This window comes from Podarcis erhardii, assembly GCF_964252035.2.
Source record: "Podarcis erhardii genome assembly, chromosome: 3".
Classification (NCBI taxonomy): domain Eukaryota; kingdom Metazoa; phylum Chordata; class Lepidosauria; order Squamata; family Lacertidae; genus Podarcis; species Podarcis erhardii.
The window spans coordinates 110201440-110221037 of NC_138507.1; the positions used below are offsets into that span (position 1 = coordinate 110201440).

Consider the following 19598-nt stretch of genomic DNA (forward strand, 5'->3'; position numbering starts at 1 on the left):
TTAACCTGAAACTGTTCTTAACCTGAAGCACCACTTTAGCTAATGGGGCCTCCTGCTGCTGCTGCGCCACCAGAGCAAGATTTCTGTTCTCATCCTGAAGCAAAGTTCTTAATCCAAGGTACTATTCCTGGGTTAGCGTAGTCTGTAACCTGAAGCGTCTGTAACCTGAAGCGTCTGTAACTCGAGGTACCACTGTACACAACTTTTAGAAGACATCTGAAGGCAGCCCTGTATCGGAAGGTTTGTTTAATGCTTGACGTTTTTATTGTATTTTTAGATATGCTGTAAGCTTCAAAGGTAAGCTGCCCAGAGTGGCTGGGGAAAACGCAGCCAGATGGGCAAGGTATACCATATTTTTTGTCCTATAGGGGAAATGTGTGTGCATCCTATGGGGCGAATGCAGGCTTTCGCTGAAGCCTGGAGAGCGAGGGGGGTCGGTGCGCACCGACCCCTCTCGCTCTCCAGGCTTCAGGAAGCTATCCGCTAGCCGTGGGAGACCCAGCTCTCCCATGAGCTCTGCACGCCCCAAGCTTCGGGATTAGCGCAGCGCTCCGCTAGCCTTGGGAGAGCCGCACGAAGTTGCGCGGCTTTCCCACGGCTAGCGGAGACCTTGCCGGCACCCAGAAGCTGAACGTGGAACATAGTTGTAAATAACCCTCATAACTGGGGACTCAATTTCCACCCCCAAATGGTGTAATATTGCAGCACTCACATCGTTTTTGCAGGCTTTCCACTGTTGTCTGGTTGGCCACAGTATTAACAGGATGCTGGACTAGATGGTTCACTGGCCTGATCCTGCAGGGTTGTTCTTATGTCCTTATGGTTAGGCCACACAATTCCTTCCTGACCTGGCGCTCTCCATATTTTGAGCTGCCACCTCCATAACCACAGGCAATTGGGACTGATGAGAGTTGGAGTCCAGCAGCATTTAGAGGCCACCAGGTTGACGAAGGCTGGGGTACACAGCCATGTATATACGTTTAACTAAGGCCCAACTGCACTATATATTTCACACATCATCATGCCACTTCAAACAGTCATGGTGTCCCTCAAAGGATCATGGGAAGTGTGGTTTGCTAAGGGCATTGAGACTTGTTAGTGAACCCCTCACAGAGCTACAATTTCTAGAGTCAATCTCCCTTCCCAGGGAACTCTGGAAATAGGAGTGTCAACTTGGCCCCACAACTGTGGGTGCCCAGGGCCATGGGTGCCACACAGCATGCAAGGCCCTGGCACGGAAATTTATGAGTGCCCATCCCCTTCATGGGGAATTTTGTGGGTTCTCAGGCACCCAGGGCCCTAGGGAGTCGGCACCTATGTCTGGAAATCTTGGTTCTGTGAAGGGACTAGGGGCTTCCTAATAACTGTCAGCACCCTTAACAAACTGCACTCCCCAAGATTTTCTGGAGGGGAGCCATGACTGCTTAAAATGGTATGATAACTGCTTTAAATGCACAGTGCAGTTGGGGCCTAGAATGCATTCATTCCCATTCTAAAAAAGCAAAGTGTGTGTGTGTGTGTGTGTGTGTGTGTGTGTGTGTGTGTGTGTGTGTTTGCATGCATGTCTCATAAATGTGTCTAGCCTGCAGGCTGAGTATTGACTGTTGCACAAAGCGCCGTTCCCATAAAACAGGCCGTAGAGCTATGCAATAAAATAAAGAACAGCGAGAAGGGGGAGCGAAAGAGAAATCGGAGCTCTAATGCCTTGTTTATGTACCCTTTAGAGTGTCTTGGAGAGATGCTCAGGAGTCCCCAAGCAAGCTTTCACTCAGAGGTCCCTCTGATTAAGGCAATACATATTGAAACACTCTAATATTAATGTGCAATTTACTAAGCAGGGGTGGTTGGAAAGAGAAGAAAAGCAATCTTGAGAAATACTTTAACTAAGCAGCAACAGAGCACACTGGCTACTTTAATTCTTTTTTTATTAAGTATGTGCTTTATTGGAACTCCCAATAACATATTTTTCAAGACCCAGGTCCACTGCTGTGTGATTAGTAGGACTAAACCTTGTTTACAGCTCAGCCTTTGAGAGTAAAATTAGGTTTTCCTTTTGTCCCCCCAGGGAGTAGTTCATAAGTGGCGACAAGTTTAAATTGTAGCAATTCTCTACCAAAGAGTCTGCCAAGCCCTCATTTGTTCCCCTTTCCCACATACTTACATCTCCTCAACCTTGGCAAAGGGCAAGCCAATTCAGAGCCACAGAAGACATCATTTAACATGTGCAAAGAATGCACAAGGACCAGAGAGGCTGATTCTTATTAAACATCTCCACAGTACTTTAATTGGCAGAAATGCTCAATAGTCCACATCTCATTTCACATCCAAGCAAAATGCGCACAATGTTGGCCATTGTCTTATTCTCTTTTTATACCTGAAAAGGGAACAACTTGCTAACCTGTGGCTGTCCTGATGTCATGGGATTCCCTTTGGGCCCAGAAAACATGGACAATGCTCAGGGGTTATAAGAGCTGCAGTTTAGCAACCTTGGGAGGGCCACAGGTTGCACATCACTGCCTTAGACCATCTCTGCCTTAGACCTTGCAGTGACTTTGTGACTGTGCAAGGATTTGTCCTCAAAAAACGAAGATCATGGCCACTGGTCCCATCACCTCCTGGCAAATAGAAGGGGAAGAAATGGAGGTAGTGAGAGATTTGACTTTCTTGGGCTACACTGCAGATGGTGACAGCAGCCGCGAAATTAAAAGACGCCTGCTTCTTGGGAGAAAAGCAATGACAAACCTAGACAGCATCTTAAAAAGCAGAGACATCACCTTGCCAACAAAGGTCCGTATAGTTAAAGCTATGGTTTCCCCAGTAGTGATGTATGGAAGTGAGAGCTGGACCATAAAGAAGGCTGATCGACAAAGAATCGATGCTTTTGAATGGGTGCTGGAGGAGACTCTTGAGAGGCCCATGGACTGCAAGAAGATCAAACCTAAACATTCTTAAGGAAATCAGCCCTGAGTGCTCACTGGAAGGACAGATCCTGAAGCTGAGACTCCAATACTTTGGCCACCTCATGAGAAGAGAAGACTCCCTGGAAAAGACCCTGATGTTGGGAAAGATGGAGGGCACAAGGAGAAGGGGACGACAGAGGACGAGATGGTTGGATAGTGTTCTCAAAGCTATCAGCATGAGTTTGACCAAACTGCGGGAGGCAGTGGAAGACAGGAGTGCCTGGTGTGTTCTAGTCCAAGCGTCACGAAGAATCAGGCACGACTAAACGACTAAACAACAACAACAAAGTGCAGTCCAGCACTGCCCAACTGAGTGCATGACTTCTGAGAGAATCTGAATATCCTCCTGGTTTCTCAGTAAGATTGTGGCTTACAATCCATTTGGCCAATTCTTGCAATGCATATTTTACAAAGCGAGATCAAAAGCAGAGAGAACACAATCCTAGGCAAAACCCAGAAGAATTCCAGACCCAGAGTTGCTGTGTCTCGTTCCAATAACCGACAGTTGGAGAGGGGAGGTGTTGAGCACATCCAAGTTAGCAGTCAACAACAATACATCAACAGAGTAAGGGGGCAAAAAAGTGTCAACACCACACATACTACAATTTTTTTGCAGCGAGAAAACCAGCCTTAATCCTGCTGGGTGGCCAGGAAAACTATAGGCATGAAAAAGAGAATTCCCTGGATGCCAAGATCCAGGTTTGGGGCAAGCACTCTTTGGTGACAGAAGGGAACAGAGGCTTGATTACCTAGTCCCTCACAAAGTGAGCTAAGCCTGGCAGGGCAACTTACTCTATGATCTTAATCCTTTAATGCATCAATTAGACTCAAACATGTTGCTTATATGAGGCTGGGTATCTCACAAATCCTTGCTAAGACAAAGCATATTCTGCATATTGTGTATCTGAAGAAGTGTGCATGCACACGAAAGCTCATACCAAGAACTGACTTAGTTGGTCTTTAAGGTGCTACTGGAAGGAATTTGTTTTGTTTTGACTATGGCAGACCAACACAGCTACCTATCTGTAACATATTCTGCAGAACACTGCCAAGTTTGCAAATTAATTTTATTTATGCTAAAAATGGTCATGGGCTTAGTTGTATTGAAAACAATATTAGACATGTTTTGGCGAGGACAAGTCCATCAATATTTACTTTATTTACTTATCTATTTATTAAAAAAATACTAGTATACCACAATTTCATGAAAAAATTGAACTGATTTATAACAAATATATAAAGGTAAAGGTACCCCTGCCCGTACGGGCCAGTCGTGTCCGACTCTAGGGTTGTGCGCCCATCTCACTTAAGAGGCTGGGAGCCAGCGCCATCCGAAGACACTTCCGGGTCACGTGCCCAGCGTGACGAAGCTGCAACTGGCGAGCCAGCACCAGAGCAGCACACGGAAACGCCGTTTACCTTCCCCCTAGAAAGCGGTCCCTATTTATCTACTTGCACTTAGGGGTGCTTTTGAACTGCTAGGTGGGCAGCAGCTGGGACCGAAAGACGGGAGCTCACCCCACCGCGGGGATTCGAACTGCCGACCATGCGATCGGCAAGCCCTAGGCGCTGAGGTTTTACCCCCGGAAAGGGTCTTGCCTATGGCTGCAGAGTGAATTCTTGGATATGATGAGACTCGAAGCAGGGGTTTCTTAGCTTGCATCCCTAACAAATATATACATATACAATAAAAGCCACTTAAAAATAGTAATAATAATAATAATAATAATAATAATAATAATAATAATCAGGTAACTAATATGGAATATTCTTTCTCAGTTGTAAGCCTGATGGCGTAGAAAAGTTCACCCCACTAGCTGTTTTTGGAAGCAGAACGCTGGAGTGGTCCAGCAGAGCTCTTCTGATCCTTCATGGCTCTTCATATGTTCATTTAAAAGCACATTTCCAAGCATTCAAAGCAATTCACACACACATTATCCCAGTAATTCTTAAAACACTGTGAGGGAAGCTCTGGCCCTCCAGTTGTTGCTGGACTACAACTCCCATCTCCCCTGACCACTGGCCATGCTGACTGTGGCTGATGGGAGTTGGAGCCCAGCAATGTCTGGAAGGCCAAAGCTTCCCCATAAAAAAATGCTCCCCCCCCCCCCCGGAAAGGGTCTTGCCTGTGGCTGCAGAGTGAATTCTTGGATATGATGATGAAGAAGAAGAGTTTGGATTTGATATCCCGCCTTTCACTCCCTTTAAGGAGTCTCAAAGCGGCTAACATTCTCCTTTCCCTTCCTCCCCCACAACAACCACTCTGTGAGGTGAGTGGGGCTGAGAGACTTCAGAGAAGTGTGACTAGCCCAAGGTCACCCAGCAGCTGCATGTGGAGGAGCGGAGACACGAACCCGGTTCCCCAGATTACGAGACTACCGCTCTTAACCACTACACCACACTGGCTCCCCATGAGACTCGAAGCAGGGGTTTCTTAGCTTGCACCCCTCTTTGTAACACATGCACCTTTCCACTCTTTGAAAGTATTCCTTGATTCCAGGGCAAAATCCTGCCAAGGTGACTCTGTGCTTCCCTATTCTCCCATCTACTAGTATCCCTCCAGAACTTTTCTGCCTGAAGGACATACAGAGTAGGAGATGGGCTTTAAGATCCTCTCTGAGGGAACCTGCCTGAGAAGAAGGGTATCAGGGAGAAAAAGTATTTCTTGCCTTAAGCACTCTCTCCCACCTCTTTCTTCTCCCTTGCTAAGCTCCCACCCCCCATTCACAAATTCTTGTTACTTAACAACCAAGTCATGGTTGCCATGGAGCACCATGTTCCGACCTTGGTCGAGGAGATTATTTAACATCCTTGCAATATTCTTTTATTTCATTTTTTTTTAAAAAAAGAAGAATCTGCTTTTTTTTTTTAAAAAAAGGAATCTGCTAACTTCCTAGCCCAAGTGTGTTTCTGACTTGTCTCCAAAATGTTATTTCAATATGCTTTCAGTTGTGACCTTTTAAACAATGTGTCCATGAATTTTTGTCAAATGAAATGAAAGTGTGTTAATTGGTATCCGGTTCATCTCACTCCCTCTCGATAGGACATCAGTGTTTGCACAATCCCGGTGACAAGAGGTTTCACAGTAATGACAGCAGTAATCGGCAGGCAGAATGAGGGGAGCATCTACTTCATACATATTGGCTTCTGTCATTATCTCAAGCCCCCTCTCTTGTAATGACAACAGCACATGGCCTTCTGTGCTCTTATTCCCCTTCTCTTTTTATGCAGAAGCTAAAATTACAGGGACAGGGATAAAAAAAGATGCATCGTCCAGAGAGGCTTTCATTCACAGAATAAGGGCTGGTTTTAACTGCACCTGCAACACAATCCTGGTGTTTTACACAAAGTCCTCTCATTTTCTCCATGCAATAATGTGCATGGATACAAAAGCATGTTGTGAAACATTAGCAGAAACTGGGCTGTCCATGGATATAACATGAGATATTCTTCTCCCTGCAGTAGGCTGGAAAAAGCACAGCCGCCATTGCAGAAATAGCTGAGGGCTATCTCTGTGTTCTTCACACCGTTGTGTATCCATGTACATTGTATGTGACTGTTTGGAGAAAACAAACAGCTGAGAGTCCATGGGGTGTTGGGTGAGGCCTGAGGAAGCAACCAGGACCAGAAAACATCAGCCAGAGATGTTGTAGCAGACAGAGTACGAAAGAGCTCTTGGTGAGTGGAATCAGGACCAGGGAGAGCTCCCAGGAAATGCCGAAACCTCATTCAAGAAAATCCCAAAGTCAATGGAATCATGTGAGGCTGCCTTATGCAGGACTCATTTGCTCCTTAATTTAAACCGTGGTTAAGCTTAACTGTGGTTTAAAGGTCTGTGTACAGCATGCAGCACAGGACTAAACTTGCAGGCTCTTTGCTCACCTGACACTCTTACTGCTGCTATGCTACTGAGAGAGAAGCCATGGTCTAGCATTATGGAGAGAAACAAACCATGAGGCTGGGTTCAGGCGTAATGCTAAGCTAAACCGCAGCTTACTTTGCTGCAACATGGCAGGAGCAGGGAAGTGCATAGGGTTTGTCATAGTTCCATGAACCAGCATGCTACATAGTTTAGCTTAATGGTGGTTTAAAGCAAAGTGTGAACTAAGCCACTGGGCTGGACCATCGGTCCATATAACACTGTATTGTACTTTGGCTGGTAGTGAATCTCCACAATCTCAGACAGAAGTCTTTCTCAGCATCTGCTCCCAAAGACCTTCACCTGGAGATGTCAGGGACCGAACAAAGGTGAACAAACCATATGCTATTCTACTGAGCTATGGCTTTTTTCCCCAAGCAAGGATTGATGGTTGCCACAGTTCTGACCCTGTAGTCTGGATTGGAATTATGCACTCTGGTGTCACTGAATATCCTCAGATTGTAAACTGCCCACCTTCTCTAATGGTGACCTAATCAAAACAGCTTTGATTGGTTGGCTGGTTAATGGGCTAAACTATCTGGGCTTCTGGTCCCAGCTTCAGAGTCTGCTAACTCCTCCCTTCTCCTCTAGTTCTGGAAGATTCCAGGTCAACTGGACTTCGCAGGCAAGCAATCCAGTTTTGAAGTCATTATCAGAATGATCACAATCAGAGAGGCACACAAGCTGGGTCACAAGAATGAGAAGGGTAACATCTAGACCCGTTCTTCAAGGTGTTAATTAAGTCAAAACAGTCCTGCTCAGATGAATTTTTAATTACTTTCCACACCAGAAAGTGACGAAGGTGCTAGCTGTTGCAGCTGGTTTCTTTCTTTCATTCATTTTTGTGGTGTTGTATTTTATTCAAACTTCTGTAAGGAGGATGGTTCCATAATACTTGCTTTTCTTCACACAACACATGGCTAAATGATACAGTTCCCTCACATAACAGGTAGTGATGGCTTTGATGGCTTAAGAAGAGGATTAGACAAAACCATGGAGGCTAAGTCTACCAATGTCAACTCACCACAATAACTATGTTCTCTCTGCTCAGTTAGAGGCAGTATGCCTCTGAATGCCAGTGGCTGGGAAACAAAGTGCTGTGTGTGCTTTTTCTATTAGATCCTACTTGATGGATTCTCATAGGCGACTTTGAGAACAGGATACTGGACTAGTTGGAAAATTGGCCTGCTCCAACAGGGCTCTTATTTTCTCTTTGTGATTCATTTTCAACATTATTCTGAGCTTCCAATTTTGGAACGCAAGATGAAATATAAATAATAATGTATGAATATTATTTATGCATTTGCTCACTAATGTCACCATTACGGTTTCATTATTTCCTCCCTTCCTTTCTTTTAATGCAAGTACATTTATAGAGGCTCAACAATGGCACTAGGAACATATCGGCTAAAACTCCTGTGACAGGAGATAATAACAGCAATGTTCTAACAGGAGTGTTACTACTAAGGTCAGAAAGCGGTTACATACATTTGGGATGTCAGTATTTGGAGTTTGCATTTGCTGGCCTGTTTCTTTATGACAAACCAATTAAACAGGCCCTGGAGCAAGTGAACCCTCCACATCAACCACATTCCAGCCAAGCATTGCCAGGAAAGGCAGCTCGTCAGCCCACAGACACAATGCACCAATTAATAATAATGTGCTGCTCAAGCCACTCCAATTCTCCACAAGACAAACCAGTTGACGGCCTCTCATAATTGGAAGCTTCACAAAGGCAAGAGAGAAGGTTTGCCACCATCTAGCCAGAAATTTGCTAGCCTGGTCAGCATTTTAACCTCTGGAGCAGAAGCCAGAAGTAGAAGGTTCAAAGCCAGGAAAAGTTCCACCTGAGGTCTCTCCCCCGCCCCCAACCACCATTTTTTACTGTCAGTGCACAAATTTACATTTCTCTCTCTCTCTCTCTCTCTCTCTCTCTCTCTCTCTCTCTGTGTGTGTGTGTCTACATTTGAAGTGCATTGTGAATTATGTTACAGTGGTACCTCAGGTTACATACACTTCAGGTTACAGACTCCGCTAACACAGAAATAGTGCTTCAGGTTAAGAACTTTGCTTCAGGATGAGAACAGAAATCGTGCTCCGGCGGCATAGCAGCAGCAGGAGGCTCCATTAGCTAAAGTGGTGCTTCAGGTTAAGAACAGTTTCAGGTTAAGAACGGACCTCCAGAACGAATTAAGTACTTAACCTAGGTACCATTGTATTTCCTTCACTTCATGTAAGGGGGGGCAACTTTGCCTCATCCTTGCAGAAGGAAGATTAGAAACAAGGCTGTCTGGGTGTTTGCTGAAGATCAAGAAGGAGGGTACATTTAAGAATTTGCACTTCCAATTCTGCTTTGGTATAGCTCAGAGAGGTTACTCACACACCCACCCTAGTACTGGCAGATTGGGTATGTGTGTGTTTTTTACTACACTTTTGAGAGTCTGAGTGTTTTTAGATTAGGGATTGAACCTTGCACACTTTGATTTGATCACAACTGACAAGTGTAGTGCAGCTAGTGATGTGAAAGCCAGGGTATTTTGGTGAACGTTTGAGACAAGATAATGGCGAATAGCAGCTCACCTAAAACCAACTTCTCAGTTCAAGGAGAACTAGGATGAGAATACTGATACCCTAGTAGACCCCACCAATCTTAATGGAGTGGAGGAGCACATGAGGTTGGGGTTGGAGCCAACATGGAATGCCCACAGCTATTCTTCATTCATAGAATGGATTCAATATCTGAGTTACACCTGTGGTTTGGGTATCTTCCAATAGCAACCTTGGGTAGTGAGTGTCAACAGAACTGTAGTCAAAATGGGCCTACTGAGGAACAAGAGGGAGGAATCTGCAAGCTCATGGCTGGAACGCTGAACAGAACACTCCAGTTTGGAGATGCACTGCAACCTTTTGTTGTTGATCCCTCCTTGCCTCTATATACTTCTCATGAAATTATGCACTTATCTGAAAAGGTGTTGCTCTCTGTTCTCCCTGCTGCATGAAGTATTCCTAACAAGTCCTGCTATTTGAATTGCCCACATCCCTCAGGGTGCCTGCTGAACCAGCATTTTCCCAGAGCTACCTGCTCATAGCTGCTCATAGTTCCTCGCCCCGAGGAACTATAACAATGACGGGCTTTACCTTCTGTTGCCCTCTACTTTCCAGCTGGCTCTCATTCCCAAAACACACACACACAGACACTGTTGAGAACCTCTTTGGGCATAGCCTGAAAATGACTGAGTAGGTTTTTCTACAGTCAGCGAGCCCTTTAATGTCTGAGATTTGCTTGGGAACATTTGTTCCATTATTGTCTTTGATGATATAATCATGCACACTGATTTAGGGTATAATTGTAGGTAAGCATGGTGTTTGACCATCTGTTACTGACTCTATAAAAAGATTTTCTTCTTGTGTAATGCTCTGCAAATACTGAGAACCAAATGCAGAGAAACAAAAGGTACATTTTATGGAGCAAAACGTATCCAAGCATGCCTGCTGATTCCAAATTCATACATTTCTGCCTGCAAATTATGCTACAAACAGGTTTTTTGTGTTTGTGTGCATGCCTAAGTTTATGCTTGACAATTGTGGACTGATTTGAGTGTCTAAGCAGCTGTTTTAAAACTATGTAAGGCCCACTCTGCATGACAAGTCTAGTGGTCCTCACAATGTGGAACCTCTTCTTTCCACCAAAATGCTGCAGTCTTGCATTCACAATGCACAAAGGGAACCCTTGTAATGGTAAGCCTATTGTTCCACACCTAGGGAACACCTCTATTTGAAAAATGTGCTGTGTCTCTATCTTACAGTCAGATGCAAAGTGGTCACCACACAGCAAGCCACAGGGACCTAGTGGGATGCTCTGCATGTTCCATACAAACAATAAGAGATGAAGTACTAGAAACTTGTGTGTTTCCTTTCCCCACACTTCCCAAGGGGGAAATGTGTAGATGCCATGTGGTATATAAATTTCATTACATAAAAAATGAATATGTTCTGTGCCCATGTCAGAAAAAAAAAATGTTTCTCAAATAAGATACATACATCTCCTCTCCTAACAAGAAGACCTGGAAGCATGAGGAGAGGAAGTGCAAGAACATGACTACATCCTGCACACAGATGTTACTGGAATGGTGAGGGAGAATCCAACCACTTGGAAGCAGCTCCTATGCATCAATTGTGAGAACAGGCCCTTAGAAGAAACTTTCAATGCTTATATTTAAAGGTGAGATGGGGAATCCGTAGCTCTCCATCGCCCCTGATCATTGGCCATGATTGTGACGTTAACATATGAGAGTGCTGGAGTTGAAATAGTTAAACAAGTTACCCAATCAGAACCCAGGGGGGTGGAGTCAGAGGGACTATAAAACCAGCTCTGGGAGGGGTGAAGGGGAGAGTTCGTTGGGAGGTTGGTTGGAGTGTGAGTGAATGGGAATAGAGTCTGTGGGTAGGTTGAGTTAGTGTAGCGAAATAAGCAGAGTCAGGAACAGTTAGGGGCTAGGAAGACAAGTAAGTATCTGAGAGGTGGTGTCAGGGGTTCAGGAGCAGAGACACAGGGGAGAGAGGAAACGGAGAGCAAAGGGGAAGAATCTGAGGGCAGCGTAGGGGAGTATGACAGTGGCCCGAGAGATTCCATGAGCTTCTCCAGCGATTCAGAAGATTCCCAGAGGGGGGCGCCGATGGCCAGGGCAAGGGGGATCCCAGGGGGGACACACCAGAAGCAAGGGGCTAGCGGGGACTCCCAAAGCAGCAGCGGGAGATCAGGACCAGTTCCCCCACCAGAGCGGAGTGGGGGGGAAGAGTCCCATGAATCAGGGCCAGCGTCTCCTCCAGTAGGGAGAGAAGATGAGTCAGGGCTGGCCACGCCTCCATCAGAGAGTGAGGGAACGGAGGGGAAGTCAGGTCCAGCTACCCCTCCCGAGGGGGGAAGCAGTGACAGGAGCAGTGAAACGGTCAGAAGGAAGGTTGCCGGCTGGGCGCGCGCGCCAAGTTCAAATGTACAGGCGGGACAGCAGAAAACCCGGATTGGGAACCAGGTCCTAAAGCCCGCCGGAGGCAGGGGGAAGACTCAGGGGACTCAGCGTCAGAAGAGTCTAGAAAGGGCAAGACCCCAGCGGACAGGAGGACCCAGAGGAGGAAAGAGCAAAGGAAGAGGTGGAGCAAGGCTAGAGTCTTAAACTGGTGTCTGGGGGGAGGAGATTCAGACGGAGCTTCAGCGGTCTAGAGTTGAGACGTAGAGCTGCGCGCCGCGGCTTTGAAATCGAAACTGAACTTCAATAAAGACTTTTGTATATAACAAGAACTGGCGTTGGTCCTTTGTGAGCTGGGACCTTGGGCAGCTCTGACAGGTGGTTTAGTGAATGAGAGCAGGTAGCGGAAGTTATAGGTCTGGATAGGCACCCCATGATTGTAATTGACCAATATTGTTTATGAAACCACACGCTTGTTAAACTGCAATAAATAAACAGAAGTTTATGTTCCAATTTAACCCTGACTGGACTAGGTATTGTACCAGGTAGGGCCTGGGTGGTGGCAGCGAGAAATAAAGTGGTAGCACATGGATCAATAGACGGTGAAACGTCCCTGTGTGATCGCCACAATGATGGCTGGGGCTGATAGGAGCTTGAGTCTAAGAACATATGGCGATGGCCACAGGACAGGTTTGCCACCCTTGGTCTGCTACCAGGTGTGGGGAACTTTTGGCCTTCCAGATGTTGCTGAACTACAGCTCTCACTATCCCATTGGCTATGCTTGCCAAGGCTGGTGGAGTTGTACTTCAGGTATATCTGGAAGGCCAAAGGCTCATCACACCTGCTCTGCACCTTTCACTCACTGGTTCTCCACCTCTTTCCATTTGGCACAGCTTCAACTATCATAGACTCCCTCTTTCTCCCCATCCCATATGCTTGGGATAGAATCCCGTCTGTCCAGCTGCTTTGTTCTCCTCCCTTATACTCCTTCTCAATATAATATGTTCATAAAACCAGGTTCTTCAATAAAATATTTCCTGAACTACCCGGGAGGTAGAGAGATTTTCTCCCTACAACTATGCTTGCTCCTAAATGTCAAATCACTTCTCCAGCTTTCCTCTCCAGTTCCTTTCTTGTCTATGGAACTGCAAAGATGAAATTGGTCCATCCAGCCCACAACAGTTGATTTATTTATTAAAGGCGTTTATATACTGCCCTTCATGTGGGTTATCCCAGGGTGCTTGGCTTGTTCGTCTTACTTATTAAAACATTTAAAAAGCAAAAGCACCACTCAGAGCCTCTCACAACACAGTTGTGCGATACACTGTAACTAAAAGCAAAACAATAAAATATAGAATGCACCAATTAAAGGTAATAGACAGCATAATGAGCACAGTACACAATTAAAATAGCAATTAAAGCAGCAAAGCAAAAACTTCGCCCTGCCGTCTTTTAAGATGTAACATCCTTCCTATGTTCTTTTACAGTACAAGCCATTAAACCTGACTCCTAAAAATAACAAAAGTGGGATTATCTATTTCTATGGTCAAGGGACCTTCTGGGACTCAGGATGAGTTCTTTTTCACCACCAGTGACCTGATCTGCTCATCATCTGCTACATGATTTCTGGGGAAGGGCCACAGCAGAGTGGCAGAACACCTGCTTTGCATGCAGAACGTCCCAGGTTCAGTCCCAGCATCTCTAGATAAGAGCCACTGCCACTCAGTGTGGACCATGCTGAGCTAGATGATGATGATGACGGCGGCGATGGCGATGGTGATGGTCATGATTATATTTTATTTTTTATACCCTGCCCATTTGGCTGGGCTTCCCCAGTTACTCTGGGCGGCTTACAGCACATATTAAAAATTGTAAAACATCAGACATCAAAAAGATGAACCAATGATATGCATAAGGCCGATTTCTGTGTTCCTATGATCCTTTTATCAGCTGATGATGCTGTGAAATTACTTCCATCCCATGTAAGGTGCACTGTATGGCTTGGGCCCAAGATACCCGGAAGATCATATCTCCCTTTACCAACCGATCCAGGCTCCAAGATCCTCAGGTAAACACCTTCTCTCAGTCTCATCGACATCAGAAGCACAGTTGGTGGAGAGAGAGCGAGAGCTTTCTGCAGTTGCTCCCAGATTGTAAACTGTCAATGTGGGAGATAGGCAGGAGGTGGGGGCAGGATATAAATATATTAAAGAAAGAAAGAACAAAAACCTTCTCAGGCAAGCATCTCATCTGAGGGGTGTATGCAAGGGGGGAGCAGGGCTGGAGAAGAAGAAGACACCCCATTCCATAAACAGTCTATTCTGCTCGTCCAACTGCAGCATTGGATACAACCCATAGTTTTGAAATTGCAGGACTAGAAAGACACACACACACACACACACACACACACACACACACACACACACACAGCATATTAATAACCACCCCCAACAAAGACACTAGGCTTCATAAAGGTGGTGGATAAATTCTTCCTTAATTAAAACACATATCACAGGAGGGGTTTTTGCTTCCAAGTTACAATCACACCCCTAGAGTGCTAAGAAATAAAACAATCACCTTTATCTAGCGTATGTGTGATTATTTTATGCTAATGACGACTCTGGGGGACACTTTCATTTTAAAGGCCAGGCTCTGTTTGATTGTTTATTTATTTGTGTTGGAGTAACTCAGGTTTTTTATTTTTTAAAGAATAGCAAAATGAAACAAAACCAAAAAAGTTAAGGTGGTATCCAATGAAGTAATTCCAAAGGGCAATAATTTCCATTTGCACAATGGAACTTCCTCTCCCTCTCCTCTCCCCATGTGCCCCACACCACCCCCAAATCTATTTCTTTGCTTCCTTGCTTCCTTGCTTACTTACTTAAGCACCCTAAACGTGCAAATCTCAGGGTGGTTCACGACATATAATTATAATATGGGAGTTGGTGGAATCTTCAGAACAAATTTGGAGGGTGTGTGTGTTGAGGAGGAGGCAGACAGGGGAAATGAGGGAGAGGAAGTTCCGTTGTGCAGCCAAAAGCCCTTATGCTAACAGAACCACTTTGTTGGATCCCGCCCAAATAATCCTTCCCTCCTCCCAGTGTACTAATACAAGGAATTTATGATTGTGAGCAGGGCTGGCACAAGACCTTTTGCTGCCTAAGGGAAAGGGGAAGATGATGCTCCCACATTCCACTTTTACCAACTGACTTGGCTGCAAGTTGAATCTTGGTTCAATACAAGTGACGGGAGATCATTCTCAGCCACACCTGAAGGCAGCAGGCTACTGAAATGTGGTGCTTGATGGGTACAAAGTTGCCCTTGAACAGAAAAGAATGGCCAGGGGGTTCAGGAGTAGTGGTTGGGGGCCTGCTCCCACCATCTGCCGCCTGAAGCAGTTGCCTCACACTGCCTAATGGCAGAGCCAGCCATGTTTGTGGCCAATGACTGTTTAAGACACTGCGTATCCAGTAAATAAATCCTATTAGTTTCCAGGCTACAGGTTTGATGCCGACGAAAGCATGTGGAGGTAATCAGTTTGCAAAGTGACCCTCACCACCCACCTAATATACATATCTTTGTATGCAGTTTTACCTATTTTTGCAGAGTGGCCTACCCTAATATAACCCATTTCGTCTACACTAATACAGGATATGCATTTTATGCACACTTTAACTTAACATGTGCATTTTGTACACAGTTTTGGCTGGAGAACCACACTGCAAAATTTGAAGAAGTGGGGAATACAAAGAATGGCTGTGTTTCGGTTTGCATATTGTTTTGGAAACTATGAATTGAGTCGGTTCACCCCTTTAAATGAGAACTGAATCAATTTCCCCCCTCATCCCTGCACATTTCCATCCCTCTACTTTTTCTCTCCACAACAACCTTGCAAGGTACTTTAAGCTGAGAGATCATGACTAGCCCATGGTTGTTCAGTGGGTTTAACAGCTGAGTAGGGATTTGAACTTTGGTCCCTCAGGTCCCAGTCTGACACACAAGTCACTCCACTGCACAGACTCCCTTTTGAGAATATTGACTAGCTTATCACGGAAAACCTTGCCTCAGTACTGCCATGCCATTCTGGAACCAAGAGTGGTAAGAGTTAAAGGAAGCAAACACCCACATTGACCATCTCCAAAAAGGTCCATTTCTAAATTACACATTTTCTTCCCTCTGTTTAACCACATTTAGAGATAATCATAAAACAGTTGCCTCATTGAATAATATATTTATGAGGAATATATATATATATATATATATATATATATATATATATATGTACATTCTCCACACAGCAATTGGCTCCTTCTTACATGTAAATGTCTCTGCAGATTAATTTTTCCTTCTACTTAATGAGGCAGGTTATTAAACTTGCTTATCAATTTATCAAACAGTTTCCCCCTTCTCGGTTAATCTTAGAGGTGTTTCCTTTCAGGGAGTTATTATCTGCACATCGCTGATAGCCCAATTACAGATTTCTGCGTAGTGTAGTGCCTGATGATGTCTGAAGGGGATTAAACCCTCCAATAGTCACTTTTGGAGCCTCATGCTAAAAGGATGGATTTCCGTGTCATGCCAAATGGCTGCGGCAATCAGGCTTGTAAATGAAAGTGGTGACCTCTCTCATAAAAGGCACCATATATCCCCCCCTTGCGCATGCTGAGACATCTGCGTGTGTGGAGAGGAGATTCATAGGCCATCTATCGGCACCCCAGTCACCCCAGGCCTCCTGAACATTATGATTCCTTAGCACGGATCTTTAACAATAGAGCCGCCAGATTCATTTATTTTTAAAACTTCCCACAGATGACCAGCATCAGAAGATGGAATAAGGAAAAAGGCTTACGACTGGAATTATTGACACAAAGTGTCCCCACCAAAGATGAATAGCATTTGAGAATGAGGAGACCTTAGATACAAAGACCTGGTGAGGAAGAAAGATGAGATGGATAGATCCATATCCAAAGGAATGAGCTGGCTAAATTAGAGTAAGGGCTTGCCAACACTTCCAGTTGTCCCATGCCTAGAAAGCTCGGGTCCTAGGGGTTTTGCCTTTGCTCTGGCACTTTCTCCTGGAAACAGTCAAGTAGCGTTGGTTGCCGGTGTCCAGGGCCCGCACATGTTGGGCAGGGGTGGGGTGCCAGCCCAATCCTCGCTGCCAACACGACCCCACCGCCACCAGATCAAAGAAAGTCCGCACTCAGCTGCCTGCCCAACACAGCGGGGAGCCTGGCTGCCTGATGTGGCCCTTGGTGGGCAGAGAGGAGCACCAGGCTGGGCCACGCTGGGGGCAACTTCATGTTGGCGCCTGGTTTGCGCCCCTTCAAAAATTGTACCCCCAGGGCCATGGCCCTGCTGGCACCCCCACCACACTACACCCCTGTCTGGAAACCCAGTTCTTTAGTGCTAAATCAGAACAAACAGCAATCTGCAGAAAACCTGATCGGCATTTGTTCCGATTCAGCACTAAACTAGGGGACAGTGGCAGTGCAAACCGAAGCGTGGATGAGACTTAAGTGAGAACCAACAACAACATTACAGCCTCCCACCTTCATAATATTCTTGGATGGATTCCCTAATTGTCTGGTGCAGTTTTTGCTTTGCATGACTTCCTATTTTTATTTATTTATGATTTATTAAATCAATCAATCGGTCATAAATAAATAAAAACAGAAAGTCATTTATATCCCACCTTTCTTTCAAGGAGCTCCAAGTAAGTGGCAAACATGGTCTCCTCCCACCCTCATCCTATCCTCCCAACAACCAGGTAAGGTAGATTAAAAAGGTAAAGGGACCCCTGACTGTTAAGTCCAGTCGCAGATGACTCTGGGGTTGTGGTGCTCATCTCGCTTTATTGGCCAAGGGAGCCGGCGTACAGCTTCTGGGTCATGTGGCCAGCATGACTAAGCTGCTTCCGGTGAACCAGAGCACCACATGGAAACTCCGTTTACCTTCCTGTCAGAGCGGTACCTATTTATCTACTTGCACTTCAACGTGCTTTCGAACTGCTAGGTTGGCAGGAGCAGGGACCGAGCAACGGGAGCTCACCCCGTCGCGGGGATTTGAACCGCCGACCTTCTGATCGGCAAGCCCTAGGCTCTGTGATTTAACCCACAGTGCCACCTGTGTAGATTAGACTGGCCCAAAGTCACCCAGCGAGCTACAAGGCTATGTGGGAATTTCAACTCTGGCCGCCCAGGTCCTAATGTAACACTCCAACCTCTACGACACACTGGCTCAACTCCGTTGCTAAACTCACAGCACTGTAGCCAACTTGAATCATGCTTAGTTGAGACCCATTGAAATCAATGGTCTTGAACGAGCTCCTTGTACCTTGGGATGTCTGTGGGCGTACCTGTGTCTGATCCCTAATTACACCAAAAATTGGATTTCTCAACTGATTTCAAGTAGCAGCTCTTATTGATGACTGCTGGGATGTTTTGAAAGAGCTGCTCACTGTGAACCAGGAAATTACCTATCTGGACAATATGACCCAAAGCTTTTGGGGCACTGCATACAACTAGAAAGCATAGGACTGGGGTTTTTGCTTTTCCTGTCCCAGTCACTCCCATTATATATTCTTCTGCTACACAGCTGTCAGACTCGCCCCCCGTCCCTCCACTCAGCCACTCACATTCCAGGTCACTAAGTTATAATGGGGCTGTTTGGGATTCCTCTCTGAAGTGTAGCTGTTTTCCTGTTTTCCTCCACATATGTTGTACGCACCATAGGGTTACCCGGAGTCTGCTAAAGCCTCTCTCTCTTGTGTGGGTGTTTTTTTTTAAAAAACCAGAAGCACCAAAAGACTTGAATTGTTATTAGTATATAGATTACAGCAAGGTTCACTGTGCCTTAATATATGTATGTGAATAGCCAGAGGCCTAATTTAGCAGTCTTTTATCTACAGTTTTATTTGTAGACTGCTTAGAGAGCTCTTTGTTTAAGTGGGCTTATAAATATTCTAAGCAAACAAACAGATAACAAAATAGGGTGCCCATTCTTCATCCTTGGCACCGGGTATGCTACATTTAAGGAAGAACGTTGGAGGACGGCACACATTATACATTGGATCTCTGTACAATTCTGATCCTGCTTGCATCCCAAAATAGTAATATCACCCCAGAAGATGCCAAACATTCGGCATCTTTCTGCAGACGGATGTCACGGACAAAATGAGCAGCCATCAATAATAACTTAATAATACCTCTTCTGGGTCAAGCCAATGGTCCTTTTAATCCGACACACTGTCTGGAAGTTTAATCACTAATTCCGCTGGGAGAAAATAAAAGACATGCAATGCTAATTGCTTTAAAAAACAGTACAGAACTCTCTTCTGGAAAGCGTGGCATGTTCTTCCGGGCTGTAAACGTTGGCACTTGTGTTAGTGTGTTGGCATGAGCTGGAGGATACAGGACAGAAAAGCCATTTTGAACTCACAGCTGTCCATGGAGGCACAGGTCAATTCTGTGTTCAGAGCAGCTGTCTACCAGCTCCATCTGGTACACAGGCTAAGACCCTACCTGCCCGCATACTGTCTTGCCAGAGTGGTACATGCTCTAGCTATTTCCCGTTTGGACTACTGCAATGCATTCTATGTGGGGCTCTTTGAAGGTGACTCAGAAACTACAACTAATCCAGAATGCGGCTGATAGATTGGTGACTGGGAGCGGATGCCGAGACCATATAACACTGGTCCTGAAATACCTACATTGGCTCCCAGTATGTTTCTGCACACAATTCAAAGTGTT

At 45.4% G+C, this 19598-nt stretch overlaps 1 protein-coding gene and 1 long non-coding RNA gene across 31 annotated transcripts in view; one reads left to right on the plus strand and one right to left on the minus strand.

Moving 5' to 3' along the window:
• Nucleotides 1-19598, minus strand: part of NRXN1 (neurexin 1) — a 1006781-nt gene that overhangs the window by 400322 nt on the left and 586861 nt on the right. The gene's annotated exons all lie outside the window — the stretch shown is intronic.
• LOC309338060 overlaps nucleotides 11159-19598 on the plus strand; it is a 268979-nt gene continuing 260539 nt past the window's right edge. The window contains exon 1 of the long non-coding RNA XR_014154652.1: nucleotides 11159-11385. This is a non-coding gene — a long non-coding RNA (uncharacterized lncRNA). The remainder of the gene's footprint in view (nucleotides 11386-19598) is intronic.